This window comes from Gobius niger, assembly GCF_951799975.1.
Source record: "Gobius niger genome assembly, chromosome: 24".
Classification (NCBI taxonomy): domain Eukaryota; kingdom Metazoa; phylum Chordata; class Actinopteri; order Gobiiformes; family Gobiidae; genus Gobius; species Gobius niger.
The window spans coordinates 8,500,044-8,516,761 of NC_136875.1; the positions used below are offsets into that span (position 1 = coordinate 8,500,044).

General features: G+C 41.6%; 1 protein-coding gene across 2 annotated transcripts in view; it reads left to right on the forward strand.

The window, feature by feature from the left end:
- Window positions 1-16,718, forward strand: part of tfeb (transcription factor EB) — an 84,046-nt gene that overhangs the window by 21,329 nt on the left and 45,999 nt on the right. For both annotated transcript variants that reach the window (XM_079582186.1, XM_079582187.1), the window contains exon 2: window positions 12,682-12,771. The gene's annotated coding sequence lies outside the window, so the exon portion shown is untranslated. The remainder of the gene's footprint in view (window positions 1-12,681; window positions 12,772-16,718) is intronic.

The window sequence follows — 16,718 nt, forward strand, 5'->3', positions numbered from 1 at the left end:
TGAAAAAAGCATAATACCCCCTCTTTAACTGTAGATTAGGCTACTGATATAGATATAAAAATTGCAAGTTTTCTGTCATTTTATGTTTTATTAAGAAAAAGGCATATTATGCATACAAATGGCCAACATTTCCTATATTAGAACTAATAATGGATAGAGCTGGATTTAAACGTGTTATTTAGATTATTTAGATTAGAAAACCCGTCTTAAAGTTTTGCAACGTCTGCACATGCGCTTGTACATTTCTCCCGTCTTTAGTGGCGGGAAAGGAAATGACCATATTTGGACCTAGCATCTCGGTCACAGCCTTTCGCAGTGCACGTGAATTCAGAATACGTCAATACTTGTGAATGAATACACGTGGGAAAAACTTCACAATATAAGCATCATTACAACCCAGGGTCCTTTTTCTCCTTTTAGCTTCTCTCCAGTGTTTATAGTAATACAGTGAGTACTTTCCAGACCGTCTTGGCATCAGGCCCAGCTCTCGCAGCATCTTCCTGAAAATGTCATGGTGCATTTTGTGCGGTTGATAAACTGCCAGTCATTATTTTTCAGCATTACTCACTTTCGATGCCATCAATCACCAAGTGGAATCTCTTCCTGTAATGCAGAATGGGAAACCACAAGATCCCTCCGGAGTTTTTGGATTTGTCGTTCTACAAATATCATTTCATAAAGAATGTCAGAAGGATTTGAAGTTGCAGGATTGTTAAAGTAAATCTCGCTGTTCCTCTGGTTTTCAAAGTTATCGTAAAGACCTGATGCTGCATTTTCACACAATGGTCTATGTTGAGGTTTTATGCCAGTTTTTTTGCCTTAACATTGTAGTTTTAATGCCAGAGTAAACAATAGCTGGAACTCCCTCGTCTTTCACCGATATTGACACGTTTGGTATCCACGTGTAGCACAAAAGGCGGCCGTGATGACGCAGCGGTTAAAAAATCCAGGAAGAAACAGGCGAGTTCTGCAGAACTTTAGGCCTGTTTTCTCCCAATGAGGTTTGCATTCCACTCTTGCAACAACATCCCTACTTTAGTGGCTTCTACAGACTCCAAGCATTCCAATCCTGGACTTAAAGGTGCATTATGCAACTTTTTATGCAAAAAAAAAGATATCTCTGTTTATTTTACCTTGTACCACCTTGACCCAGTGGCTGTATGAGTGGTCAGCAATTGTTTTCCCACATAAAAAGTTGCATAATGTACCTTTAAAGGACCATTTTTCCATTCTGAAATATGTTACCTGAGCGTAGACGAGTTGATGGGTACCTGTGTGGTCTTTGTGCCCGTGGAAGAGCGTGGTAGCTTCCAACTTCACCCCCGTTTGGAGCTATAGGAATATGCTGGGAGAGGCTAAATGCTAACAACATCTTTGGTCTTTTTGCGTGGTATGGAAAAACAGTGGCCCGTTCCTTTAACACTTTTTTCAAAGTTTTTTTCCTGAAAGGATTTTTTGACGTCAAATTCCTATAGCCTGATTTATTTTTTAAGGCAAGGTTTCTAAAAACGAAAAAGTCCCTGTTAGAGGCCGACCGATATGGGTTTTTCTAAGGCCGATGCCGATCTTTAGGGATTTTTATTGGCCGATGCCTTTTTCATGGCGATGGTTCTCTGTTCCCCTGAGGCAGAGGGAGTTGTGGGAGGACTTGTCTTTAAAGCAGTACTAAGTAACGTGTTTACCATAATAAATCCTTTCCGTAGTCCCTGTGGGGGTAATACAAGTGTTTATGGGATGATTGGAGGGTCTTTCATCTCCCCCTGGTGTCTCTGGACAGAAAACCATGTTTGCAACTTGTCTGCCACCGGACCGGAGCCACCAATACACACTAATGGAATCACGAAGAAGCTAACAGGCTAACGGGCAAAGCTAACTGCGGGCTAACGTCACTTTAAACAGTATTTACAGCCAAGTTTGAGTGAAAAAAAAAGAATTCCATTGTATAATTGGATGCACAGTAACCCTCTCTCCCTTCGCCTTTCCTGTCAGCGTAGTATTTACTCTCCGAGACAATGAATAAGTTAAAAAATCGTAACTTGCTACGACACCTGCAGTTGCGCTTATGGCATCTAGGGGGAAGAGTTACTTAGTACTGCTTTAAAGCTGACTTTCCAATGCAAAAAAACACTTTCTGTCCCGGAGATATCGGCTTTTATCTGCGCTGGATCAACCGATAGCCGATATTGTACAATCCACAAATATCGGTCGACCTCTAGCCTTTGTAACCAATCGACCGAACAGAATAAAGAAATTTAAATGTGGCTTCTTTTCCCCGCTCATATTTATGTCAGTAATCTACAGCACAAGTTTCACATTGGTATCTTTAAATGAAACCCTAACAATATTTAGTTATTGCTAAACGACAAAATTAGCGAATATTACAAGCTTTTTTCTAACTGTCTTAACTATGTATCATTGCAAGAGTTTGCTAAGCCGTGTCAATGCAATATGTTCCACGACGTGTCAATAAAGATTGTAAGTAATATTGGCACGATTTCTCTTTTACGATTTGTGCCAAAGCGAGACTAAATCAGGGCAAAAACAAGGCGGAAATGCAACAAAATGTGAAATATCAAGCCCGAACCTAAACTTCCATCCATGTGTAAGTCACCAGGAGTCCTTAAACTCGCAGTGTCTCAATTCTCTCGGGCCCCGATCCCCCCAGTTGGGAAACCCCCCCGATCTCCAAACCAGCCCGCGCGGCACGTTTACCGTAAGTTCCTTTCTCGCCGCTCGGACATGACTAAGCCCCGACATGTTCCCCGCTCTGTGTGACCGACTGTGAACGTGGGCGGCAAATTAAAGAAGTGCAGATTTGCAAACTCACTGCCCTCACTCGAACGCAGCACGGCGGGGATATCGCTGACGCCGGGGTTGTTTTTTTTAGGTTGCATTTTTTTTTCGTCATGTGGGTCCAAAGCAACTAAACTCTGATGACATTCAAGGCGTAAACAGTAGTAGAGTTTTGTGAGGAGCTGTGCTTTACTTGAGTAGAATATTTGTTGAGAACTTGTTACTTTTACTCCAGTATGCTATCGGAAAAAAAGTTTAGGTGCTACTGGTATTGAAGAAAATGACAATATCTAAAGCAGACACCGAAAAAAAACATATCTTTAGATCCAAGTTCAGGGGAGGAGGAGGGGAGGGGGAGGAGCTTGATCGTTTACTTTTGAAAATCCCGCCCTCCTCATTTTGCAAACTGAAGAGCTTTCTGGTTAAATGAGGGGAGGAATTTGATTGTTTACTTTACAATTTCGCTCTTATCTCCCCTCACATTGCAAACTTCCAGTGTATCACTTTAACAAATGATTCGTTTCTATTTTTAAAGCAACACTAAGTAACTTGTTTACCTTAATAAATCCTTTTCCCTCTGGGGGTAATACAAGTATTAATGGGATGATTGGGGGGTCTTTCATCGCCCCCTGGTGTCTCTGGCCAGAAAACCATGTTTGCAACTTGACTGCCACCGGTCCGGAGCCACCAATACACACTAATGGAATCACGAAGAAGAAGCTAGCAGGCTAACGGGTAAAGCTAACTGCGGGCTAGTGCCACTTAAACAGTATTTACAGCCAAGTTTGAGTGAAAAAAAAGATCTCAATTGTGTAATTGGATGTACAATATCCCTCTCTCTCTTTGTCTTTTCTGTCAGCGTAGTATTTACTCTCACGGACGATTAATGAGTAAAAAACCGTAACATGCTACGACACCTGCAGTGGCGCTTATGGCCTCTAGGGGGAAGAGTTACTTAGTACTGCTTTAAAGCTGACTTTCCAATGCAAAAAAACAGGAAGTCTCTCATCACTTTCTGTCCCGGAGATATCGGCTTTTATCTGCGCTGGATCAACCGATAGCCGATATTGTAAAATCCCCAAAAATCAATCAACCTCTAGTCTTTGTCACTAATCGACCGAACAGAATAAAGAAATTTAAATATGGCTTCTTTTCCCCGCCCATATTTATGTTAGTAATCTACAGAAAAAGTTTCACATTGGTATCTTTAAATGAAGCCCTCATCTGCAGTCTGTTGCCTTTAAACAATATTTAGTTATTAGCTAGCTGTCTTAACTATGTATCATTGCAAGAGTTTGCTAAGCCGTGTCAATGCATTATGTTCCACGACATTTGCAACTTGACTGCCACCGGACCGGAGTCCCCAATACACACTAATGGAATCACGAAGAAGAAGCTAGCAGGCTAACGGGTAAAGCTAACTGCGGGCTAGTGCCACTTAAACAGTATTTACAGCCAAGTTTGAGTGAAAAAAAATGATCTCCTTTGTGTAATTGGATGTACAATATCCCTCTCTCTCTTTGTCTTTTCTGTCAGCGTAGTATTTACTCTCACGGACGATTAATGAGTAAAAAACCGTAACATGCTACGACACCTGCAGTGGCGCTTATGGCCTCTAGGGGGATGAGTTAGTTGGTACTGCTTTGAATCGTTTTAGTCAATATTGCCCCTTGCACAGTTGGAAATGTAACCTCTTACCCCCCGCCTGAACCCAAATCTAAAAGCTTCTCAATTAGAGAGCAGATTTGAAAGCTAAGACCTACAAAAGTGATAGCAACTTTTTTGTCACGTTGTTGTTGCGTTTTTATTCACATTTTTTAAGCGTTTTCATCTCTTTTTCGTCTCTTTTTGGCATGTTTTTATTGTTTTTTTTATGGCTTTTTGTCATTTTTTGTCACGTTTCTGTGGCTTTTTTGTTGCTTTTCATCATTTTTTTTGCCATTGCTTTTTTTGTGTGTGTTTTCCTCATGTTTTTGTCGCGTTTTTCATCCATGTTTTTGCCGCTGCTTTGATGCCTTTTTTGTTGTTGTTGTTGAAGCTTTTAGATTTGGGTAAAGCTGAACTTGGAGAAAACGTGATCAGTTCAGTTAAAAGGTTAATATGTCTCCTTTGAATTTCATATACAGTGCACTATTATGTCTATGTAAACAAAATTACTGGGCCTTTGGTCATTTATTATAATAATACATTTCACACACTCCTCTTTTTGTTTTTCCCCCGACACGACGTTTCATTCCGAAAGCAAATTAATTTTAGCATCGACGTCGAGCCACTTCCTCACTCCTGCCTATATTGCCCCGTCATTACCGGCGAGCGTAGCGGGTCAGCGTGGGCCGGGCCGAGGGAGGAGCGCCGCGGTCGCGAGGGGGGTAAATAGAAAAGTGTTTGCTGGACACACAGACTTCTCTTGTGTTGCCAAGTGCCACAGCGTTCAGGCTAATTCAGTGGAAGACAAGAGAGAGAGGGACAGAGACGCCAGCAGGAAGAAAGCAGCGACTGGGGCTCAATAAGGAGTGGACTCTGGATATTGTCGTGTGGGTATTTTTGGGTGAAGATCTTGTTTGGATGTCCTCGTGCTGTTGTTGGGATAGCTGAGGATTTGACCGGTAAGAGTCTTTGTTTTATTCGTAGTAAACGAGTGTCTTAGAAAAGTTGTTTCACGATATTGAAGTTATATATTAAAGGTGCTGCACAATTTGGACAAAAAGAACAGATGTTGCAATTCGATTTGCGATTTTAATATTTTATACACAGCTTTTGTTTTATTTTTCATGCTTTTTCATTTGAGCAGCAGATAAACTTCTAAAACAGCTGTTAAACATCATGGTTCTCAGTTATTACAATTCACCTTCATGCAGCAGCAAGATCTAGATCTCAGAGAGGACTTTTTTTTTTAGTTTATGGACAAACATGCTTAGTTTTAATCCTCTCTAATAAACTTGCCGGTCTCACACTCTTTCTCTATCCCTATTAAGCTACACAAGTGTATTCTCTGACTTACGAGCTGCCAAACGCTGCTTGTTTTTTGACAAAACGCTCATATTTACGTCAATAACCTGCTGTAAAGATTTACAACAGTCGCAGCTTAATGCAATGAGACGCATGTACGACCATGAGCTGTGACGATCGGCTTTTTTTGACCACCGGCTCTGCAAAGAAATTATATTTCCGTGGCACAGCCATGCCCGCAGGTAACAAACACTCGTTTGTTTGTTGCTCGCGGTGAGAATAATTTGCAGTTTGCGCTTCGCGAGACACATGTGGAGTTTGTTTTCAGCGACTGCAGCGCAGACAAACATGATTCTTCTGTAGTGACTTCTGGTTGGCAGCAGCCAAAGGAAGCGAGGCTGGATCATTCTGATTGGCGAACATGTCTATTACACAAACGAAAGAGCCCCGAGAGGTTAGAGGCTAAAACCTGAATTTCAATTAGAAAAAGGGCAGCCCTAGTCCGAGTTATTATATATATTAGGGCCTGACCGGTATGGATTTTTGGGTTCCGAAACCAATATGAAGGGGGTTGGAAAAGGTGATATATGTTTTGATGTGATGTATTTATTATATTGGAAATAGCCTTTAGCACCAGCCAGTAGTAGTAGTTTGTAGTCATTAGCTTAATTAGCAGTTACATAACTGTTCACAAAATGCGTTCATTAATGCCTCCCTTTCACCTCTTTCACATAACAAAGTGAGGCTGGTAAACATAGAGTAGAGAGAATAGACAGGCTGTTAACGTGTAGCTTGAGATGCTACATGCTAACATAAGAAAATCAATCAATCAATGCAACATTATTACCACTAATACATGCTACATAAACAGTTATACAATTGACCACCTGCATTTATTCGGACTAATTTGGCGCTAAATTAGCTCCATGCAGTCGCTGAAATGTTTTGATAATAATGACACTCCGTACATGTTCCCACCACGCTCTGTGTAAACACAGACCGAGATGGCAGCTGAGTGTGCACATTTTGAAGATGAAAAAGTATGGTTTTATGCAAAAAAAACAGCAAGTATTTATCTAGTATCTTTAAATTAAGGGTGAATTCCACCTCTGAAATACATTTTTGACTGGTAAAATATTGAACTGTTGTCTTCCTGCACACCCAAAGAGGTGATCTGTTGTATCAGAGGAAATCAGTGACTTTGAATTGATCCTTTTTTAAAAACAATTTGAAATATATTTTGTATAAAAAATGTCACAGTTGGCGGTGCAAAGTGTACAGTCTTTTGGTGCAGGCACTAAGAAAAGTCACCGGCGAAGATTCAAAGAATAGTCAAACATGTGCGAGTGGCTCAGAACACTAAGAATGTAAAAACATAGAAGTGCATGGTCTCTGCACAGCACAAAGGTCCCAGGTTCGATCCCCGGCTGGACGGGGCCTTTTTGTGTAGAGTTTGCATAATTGTTCTCCTGTGCACCGCTTTACCAACTAAAACATGTACAATAGTTCATGAGGAAGGATATTTGTGACAGCATTGCGCCATATTTCCAGCACTAGTTGTCTGTTCATTAATGTGCACCGTCTCATTCAAATAACACAATTTTCCACAATTTTTAGCTGTTTTCTAGTGGAATATAAACTTATCACAAACAAATAAAGTCAAGTCTAAATCCATGTGGTCCATATGGATGATTTTCACAACAAATTGTTCAGTAGAAGCGTAAAAACGGCAGTCGTGGCTCACGCTATCTAGCATTAGCATGTAGCATGATGCTGACATGAAGCGTCATCTTAGCATTCTGCATTATTTATGTATTAATGGGCTGTTGAACTAATTTTCTCCTCTCCATGTCTTTGTATCTTTCTCGGGTAGAAAACTACATTGATAAATTCAGGATTTGTAATTATAGAAAGTTTGGATTTTTCTCCGCTTTGTTTTCCTCCTCAACTGCTTCAAACATGACCATATTGCTGGGTTGCAGGTGACATCACAGCATTCTAAAGGCCTATATTATTATATAGAGCAAAAAAAAAAATTTGTTTTTGAGGACATTTTTGGTCTCGTACAGAGAGATCATCATATTTTCATATCCTATGTTCTATTCTAATTCTATTATAGATACAGACGGCATCTCTGGAATCGCCCATATATGGTCATGTTTGAAAACAGTTAAGGGGGAAAACAATTTGGAAAAAATCTAAACTTTCTCTAATCATTCAAAAACTACTTTAACAAACGCTGAAATATGAATATAGTTTCTACTAAATAAAGATACAAAGACATGGGGAGGAGCAAAGTGGCTCAACAGCCCATAAATACATAAAAAAAACGGAGAATGCTAACTTGATGCTACATGTTAGCATCGGGCTAATGCTAACGGTTAGCTAGCGCTAGCTACACCTGCCGTTTTTTCACTTCTACTGAACAATCTGCTGTGAGAAAATATCCATATGGGCCCGATTTACACTTGACTTTATTTGTATGTGATAAATACGTTGATATTCCACCAGAAAATGGCTAAAAAGAGTGAAAAATTGTGTTTCCCAAAAGATTCTATTTTCCCCCTCGGCGAAGCCACGCCCCCTTCTATGACGTGATGCCGTCTTTATCTATATTTGTATGATTATACTTGACAAACATTTAAAGTTTTTCATTCATTCAGTGTACGTAAGATACGCTTATTTACTATTACTTGTTTTTCTTTGATTGCACATTTTCCCTGCACCCCCGAGTGTTCTCAAGAGCTGCTGTAACAAGTGAATTCAGGGTTTCCGTGGAGCATTAAAAGTCACTCAAAAAAACGGTGCCAAAATCAAGACCATAAACCTCATTAAAAAGCACTAAATTGGATTCAAACGGGCATTTATTGGAAAACAGTGATATTAGTCAGTCGTTTTACTGCATAAACTCATGAAAAAAACATGATGGTCTAAAATATATTCAGTTGCAGTTGTGGCTGAAATGTACCAGTTGTGTTTTTGTTTTTTGTTTTTTTGCTAAAAACTTACCTGTTTTGTCCAGTCCTCTTTCCTCTGTTTCACAAAATATTTGCAAATCTTAACAAATTTAAAATGCGCTGATTTTTTCCCCCAATTAAAACCCATTGAATTTGTTTCTGCCCTTTTTAAACCCTGATACGTATCGTCGGTCTGCCTTTAGTGGCGCATACTGTGTTTAACTTACCACCACTGTGTGTTCGTTAAGCTCCTTGTAACCGGGTTTGTCAAAGATGCTGTACAAATAAACAAAAAATTAAACCAAAGCAGTTGAAGATGACCTGCAATACAGACCTTTGTGTGAACCGTGCAGCTCCTTTATTCACACGGGCAGAAAGCGCGTTTTTGATCAGAGAATTACATGGGAAATACAGCATGGAAAAGAAGCGCCAAAAAGTCACTCGTCCATAACATCCTCCCTCCCTTGCAAGAGAAAGTAAACACATGTTCAGCGCATCAATCAAAGGGGCTAAGCCGAGGTTAAATATTTGAGCTACCGCCCTCCTTGTTGTACTTCTGTCCTGACATTATCTCCCTCTTGATCACCTCGCGTGTCTGTGCAGTTTGACGTATATGCCACGTGGGCCCGACCGGTTTTTGCGCAGACCGACGCACTCGCTGAACTGTACGTGAAGAAAAAAAAGTGTGGAAAACTGTATGTTCACCAGCTTTTTTTTTTGAATGGCTCACCAGATCTGTCACCAAATATTAACTGTGCATGAAGACGCTTGGCTCGGAGGAAACGTGCCTGGACGTGGCGGCCTTCCTGGATCGCTGCTCGTACAGGAAGTTGCTTCAGCCTTTTATGAAAAACTGGTTAGGCAAAAGAGGAATTGGCACTGGATTTATTGACGACAGGGCATTTTTTCTGGCTTCACGCGAGAAAGTTGACAGTCAGACCTGAATCTGGTAACTGGTGTCGCTGCTTTGCTGTGACTACGGGTCGCCTGTGCATGAGGTTTAAAGAGGGGGTATTCTGCTTTTTTCAATCACATAGCACCAGTCTATATCACACTACAAAGATGACGAAACCTTCTGTTGGTCTGTAAATGCAGTAAATTAGAATAACTGCCTTGTATAAAATGTCTCTCTCAAAATGGCTGTAGTGAATGTCTTGAAATAGGCCTCTGTCTCTTTAAGAACCTCTGACCCTTTCAGACACGCCCCCTCCACACGCTGTCTGTGGCATCAGTGGGGAGGGGGTTCTGCTGAGGAGCAGTGGTTGGTTACTCGGCTGGTGACGAAAGCTCGGAGGCGTCTCCAGGAGGTGGGGGCGTTCCTAGGAGGACTCAGGCAAACCTATCCCTAAAATGGCCGCCATCAGAGTTTTTACAGATTACTCAAAAATACGTGAATGTGCCAAGGCAACACTTCAGGCATGTTTTTAATGAGGGAATGACATAATAACATGATGTAAAGCTTGAAAAAGTCGATTTTGCATAACACCCCCCTTTAAATACTTTAGGCGCTGATCTGTTTGCATAATTACGAGCTGATCAGGTGGTATGAGGTATCACTGCATATCAGGGGCGGACTGGGACTGAAAAACGGCCCTGGACTCTAACCAGCGAGGCCCAAATTTGCATAAATACTGTACGTACTTCTAAAAATACATATTAACCTCTTACCTCCCACCTGCATTTTCTCCAGTTCGGCTTTACCCAAATCGAAAAGCTTCTCGACTGGAGGGCCTCATTTGAAAGCTAAGACCTCGCGTTGTTGTCACTTTTTTGTTGTGTTTTTGTCATGTTTTTTGTTTCTCATTATTGCTTTGTTGTTGGGTTTTGATCTCTTTTTTATCATTTGTTGCTTTTCTGGCACATTTTTGTTCCGTTTTCATCCTTGTTTCGTCGGTATTTTGATGCTTTTCTTTTAAGGCGAGACACTGCAGGTGAATTGGGAGAAAAATGATATCAAATCAGATATCAATTTGAAACTATTGCTGTAGATCACTGGCATAAATGTGAGAAAAAAATACATGGCAAGTTTTCTGTCATTTTATCTTTTCATATAAGAACAAGGTGTTTTATGCCTAAAAATGCCCCAAATTTCCCATCATTTCGGCGACGAAATCTGAATAATGGATAGAGCTACATTCAAATTTATGGTTTCATTTTATTGATAAATGAGTTACCAAGACGTTTTCAGAGGGGATTTTGGATTTCTTGTTTAGTTTTAAAATAATCTGTTTTTTAGTGAAACATTTTGTAAAAAATTAATTTTCGCCTTATTTTTTGACATTCAAAACTCAATAAATGGGGCTTAGGGATTAAATAATAAAAAATCCTTCTGAAAAAATCTTCCAAATATTGTTCAGTCCAAGGCCGGAAAATCTGAAGTCTTTAGGTCCGACTGACGTGGACATAGTGTCGCCACAATGACAGAAAAATGTGTTTTGAGAAAAAGGCCCTTGAAATTGTGTTCTCCCATATAAGTCTATGGGGGAACATTGAATCAGCGCAATATTTAAACCTGTTATTGTGAAGATTAGGTATATTTTTGGTTTCCAGGTGAAAGCTTGTATGTTCAGAGACCAATTTGGACCAAAACCTGAAAACTGAAAAAAAATGAGTTTTGCCTGTAGTGTCTCCCCTTAAGCGCCTAGATTTGGATAAAGCTTGGTTAAATCGTGGGGGTGAGAGAAAATTGAGAGGCCAGACCAGTGGCCTGAGAGCCAGTGGCCCTTCTGTGCTCCTCCAGAATGGACATATTGCCAGTCCGCCCCTGCTGCATATTTATGTTTGAAGTGTTATGTCAGATTGCTCTTTTGACGTGTAGAGACGTATATGTTGGAATAGTCCGCAGTGTTACTTGAAGAACTCTATTTGCATTGCTGTCAGCCAAGGGTGAGAAACGGTTGTACCAATAACTCATAATACGTCTCTTGCACCTTCTGTCCATTCGGTCACGACCAGGTGAGAGCACTACATGCATTAGCGCAACATGTAGCTAAGCGCTGTGCAACTGGGACTGGAAAGAAATGAGTGTCTCTAAACACAAGTATCGAAAGTACTGCGATACTTGATTAAGTATCAATATGCGATCCAATATTCCGATCCGATATTTTGTCTCAGCACAAGTAAATAGTAGATTTCACAAATGCCCATGCTTTTCCAGTGACCCCATGCATAGCAGAGGCTGCCGTTTTTGAGGACATGTAATATTATCCTACTCAGAATACAGTGAAGGACAACAGGCTGACAGTAGCATTTTGTATGTACTGTAGTCGTAATCACTGCTCCAGAAGATAAATGTGAAAAGACGGCCCCAGAGAGCACATGGCTACGTAAATAAATCAGCATGTGACACACGTTCATAAGGCATTTGAGCAAATATTTGAAAATATTCATAACTATACAATTATGGATGCTCAAAATGGAGTAGTCTGAAGCAATACAGCTTATTTGTGTCTACCCCATATTCAATTCAATATACATTTACATAACACAATAAATTATACAGTAGTGAGTGACTACATGAAAGGATTTTGCCAAATATCTGCGTTCACTTCTCAGACTAAAGGAACACATCAAAAAGTTTTTTTTTTTTACACTCTGTAGTGTTTGTTTGTTTGTTTGTTTGTTTGTTTGTTTGTTTGGGGAGACAATGCATGTTAATGAAAAAGCCACATCGGATTGTAGTCTTGGGCTAATTTCCATCAGTCAACAGTTTCAGTCTGAGTCTGTGTTCAGATGTCGATATTCTACCAGTGTTTTACGCGTTTTTCTTTGAACTCTAAATTGTGTTTGTTAAGTGTTGCCCTTTCAAACCTGACTAACGTATATTTGGGATTGGTCAATATGTGTTTTTCATGGCCAGTGCAGATGAATATGTGCCACATCATTATTACGAGACTAAGATAAATGAGCTGAACATAATATTGACACTCCACGGCTGAGACCTCATCCTCTCATCTTTGACTTTACCTTTGTTTCTCTGCAGTGGTTTCTCCCTGACCGCCCTGGACCTGGAGATGTAGTCAGCTCAGCCGCTCCACTCTCTCCGCTCTGTTTGTGTCGTCTTCTCTAACAGGTAATCCACGGAGCTCCAACAACTCCTGCCGTCGATCGATCCCATGTATTGTTATGTTGCTAAAGGTCTGTAATGAAGGTGCGCTGTACTTCCTATTCTGTTCTGTCTTTAATGGAACACGAAATAGTCACATCATTAAAGTAATAATCCATCACTGGACCTGTTCTGCGCTCAGAGGAGGTCAGGAATGAGAGCTGTAAAATACAATATAGCTTTTTGTGGGCAGGCTGCACTACCTTTTGTACCGTTTACACAATTTTGGCAAAATGTAATTACAATTTTTCTGACAAATATTGCAATTTGTTCTAATATTGCACATTAGAACAATACACAATCTTCTACTTTCCAAACGGCAGGGGAAAGTACAGATTTTTCACACAGTGGTCGAAGTGGAGATTTTGAACTAGTTCCTCCCTTAACAGCGAGGCGGAGATAACCTGGAAGTAGCTACTACGTAAGACTGTCTTTCCCACGGGCGTTCATTCACAAATATTGACTGATTTTACATCCACGTGTCCTGCGAAGGGTTAGGGAGATGACGCTATCACCCAAATATGGTGTTTTTCCTTCTGCAAGAGACGCCTGGTACGGAAGAGCAGAAACATGTGTCGCACATGCGCACACAAAGCTTTAGGGCTGGTTTTCTCTAAATGAGGTTTTTGTTCCACTCATGCAACGACAAAGCCACTACAGAAGCTCCTACTGACTCCACACTTTCCAGTCTTGGACTTAACAATGTTTGTGAGATTTGTCAGAGGGATTTTCTAACCCCTTCAACCAAGCTTCTGGACTGGAGCTTACAGCCCAGTGTAACACCTCATTTGAAAGTTAAGACCTACAAAACTGAGCTCAGATTTTTCCTCGCGTTGTCACTTTTTCACCCCGGTGAACGAGAGGGTCTCTCACCGTTGTCTCGGCCTACGGGCCCAACATCGGTGCAGAGTACCCGGCCTTCTTGGAGTCCCTGGGAGGGGTACTAGATAGTGCTCCGACTGGGGACTCCATTGTTCTACTGGGGGACTTCAACGCCCACGTGGGTGACGACAGTGAGACCTGCACGGGAGTGATTGGGAAGAACGGCCTCCCCGATCTGAACCCGAGTGGTGTTCTGTTATTGGACTTCTGTGCTAGTCACGGTTTGTCCATAACGAACACCATGTTCGAGCACAAGGGTGTCCATAAGTGCACGTGGCACCAGGACACCCTAGGCAGGAGGTCGATGATCGACTTTGTAGTTGTGTCGTCTGACCTCCGGCCGCGTGTCTCGGACACTCGGGTGAAGAGAGGGGCTGAGCTGTCAACCGATCACCACCTGGTGGTGAGCTGGATCCGCTGGCAGGGGAGGAAGCCGGTCAGACCTGGCAGGCCCAAACGTGTTGTGAGGGTCTGTTGGGAACGTCTGGCGGATCCCTCTGTCAGTGGGGTCTTCAACTCCCACCTCCGGAAGAGCTTCACCCAGATTCCGGGGGAGGCGGGGGACATGGAGTCCGAGTGGACCCTGTTCTTCTCCTCCATTGTTGATGCGGCTGCTCGTAGTTGTGGCCGTAAGGTCTCTGGTGCCTGTCGCGGCGGCAATCCCCGAACCCGGTGGTGGCGCCCGGAAGTAAGGGATGCCGTCAACGCTTTCTCTTACACTAGCCTAGCGCCACAGAACTCTTCAAATATAAGAACTGCATGAATTACAAAAAAAATATCTCCAGAAATCAACAACACTCTGGATGATATAGGAAATTAGGCCCTATGTCAAAAATATCCCTTCAAGGCTAAATAAGGTGTTGTTTTTCTGCTTTATTTGCTTTTATCTGTTGCAGCTTAACCTCAAAGGTCAGGAAACAAATCCTCAGCGTCTTGAGGTTGAGGTTAGGTCAGTGCAATAGTCAAAACCTTGACTGATTGCGATTCGATATCGATAAACCTGTTACAGCGTGAGAATCCAATTTATACTTTTATGGAGTAATCCCAACAACACTGCTTCAGGGACCCACCTTGAGAATTTGAGCCAGGCTACTCGTCAGAAACACCTGGCTGAAGGATTAACCTATTGTGTTTGGTTGATGGGGGAAACTGGCGTAGCCGAAGGAAACCCATCCAGACACGGGGAGAGGAACGTGCAAACTCCACACAGAAAGGCCTCCAACCTTCTCGCCAAAACCTGTACTTCTTATCATTTATTTGTGCTGAAACACGTAAGGGATTTTCTTTGGTGCCGTCTCAGGACTCGCCAGACATCAGCACTTTGTATCGACCCAGCACGAATGCGGAGATATCCAAAAGAACGTTACAAGCCGCAATTACGCAGGATGTTTCCATTTTTAAACACCATTCCTGAATATTTTCCTATCTCCAGAAATCATTTTCCTTCGCATTATGAAGACCTGAACTTAATGCTGTTTTGCAGAGTCCCGTCTCGTTCCACTTTGCCGTGAACATAATGCGTTTTCTTCGTTTATTGCGTGACTTTTCGCACCAGGTCGGTTTATTCTCAGTCTTGGCGTTTCCAGTCGGATTTCCACATGAGCGGTTTGTTTCTGAGGATGCAGCTGGTGTGAGAGCAAAGAGGAAGGAGCCCATAGTTGTCATGCCAATGATATTACATAACAGGGCTAACTATACCCCACGTCGCTGCTGCAAGACAATATAATAATGATTTAATGGTTTGGAATTCACCTCTGCAGACTTTTGCCTCATCGACGAGCGCGGATGGTTAAAATTACACCGGTTCTCGGGATTTCGAGCATGGATTTCGTGCCATGCTCGTTCCTGAAAAGGAGAACAGAGGGTGAGTTATTTTGGGAGCTGCAGATAGCGTCTTGCAGAAAGGGCAGCTCTCTCTCTAGTGACTGTGTGTAATGGAGCGTGCTTTGGATGGTGCTCATAAATAAAGACTGTTTCATTGCTGCGGCGTTTCATTCGGCGCAATCGAATCCAAAGCGCGATTTTACGGCCGATCTCTGCTGATAGACCGCGGAGCTAGCGTCCGGTCCTCGCTGGAGCCTCACGGTCCATCATCACTGGGATGAGTTTTTTATGAAATGTAATGTACTGCGAAATGTCCAAAGGATTCGTCTCCATTGGGATCTTGGGATGTATGAACCTCGCTAAAGCTGATCTTGTGGTGGTTATCAAGTTCAGTCATTCAAGTTCAGTGTAAGGGCTGAAACAACTAATCGATTAATCGACAACTAATCGATTACTAAAATAGTTGTCAACCATTTCAGTAATCGATTAATCATTTTCTAGTGAACACAGACTAAAATAGAGCAAAAATGACATGACAATTATGTATTTTGAATGAAAACCTACTTTATTTTTAAAGTGAGGGTCTGCAGTGTTTTGTACATTGTAAATTTCATAAATGTCTGTCTTTGCCTCGTCCAATCAGAAAGCAGAATTAGCACAAAGAGCCTCCTGCAAATGTTTACTTTAAGTTTACTCCATCCACGTGTCCTCAAGCTGCGCCACTTTAGCTTTATGTGGTCAAAAAAATTGAAAAAATATAATTTCCATGCACCTTTCACAGCCAAGCGGTTAATCGATTAATCGTGAAAATAATCGGTAGATAAGTCGATCATCAAAATAATCGTTAGCCGCAGCCCTATTCAGTATTGACGAACACTATGATTTTTTTGGTTTGTGTTTAAAGGCGCGTTATGCAACTTTTCACGCAAAAAGATTTGAACTTTCTTTACGATGCTCCCGGATCAGTTGTTTTGAGAGTTTATGGTAGGTTTTCACTGCTGATGGACCAGAAAACCTACGATCCTACCTTGATTCTGTAGCGCTGCACACAGGCCGACATGATGGAAAGTAAAGGCACCGTGCGAACCAACCATGCAGCCATTGGGTCACAAAAAGGTCAATTATGCACAAATTCCATTGGGGACGGTGAAAAAAATACCTGTTTCATGTTTCAATATTCTAACTTTTACCAAAGAAGTAATAAAAAT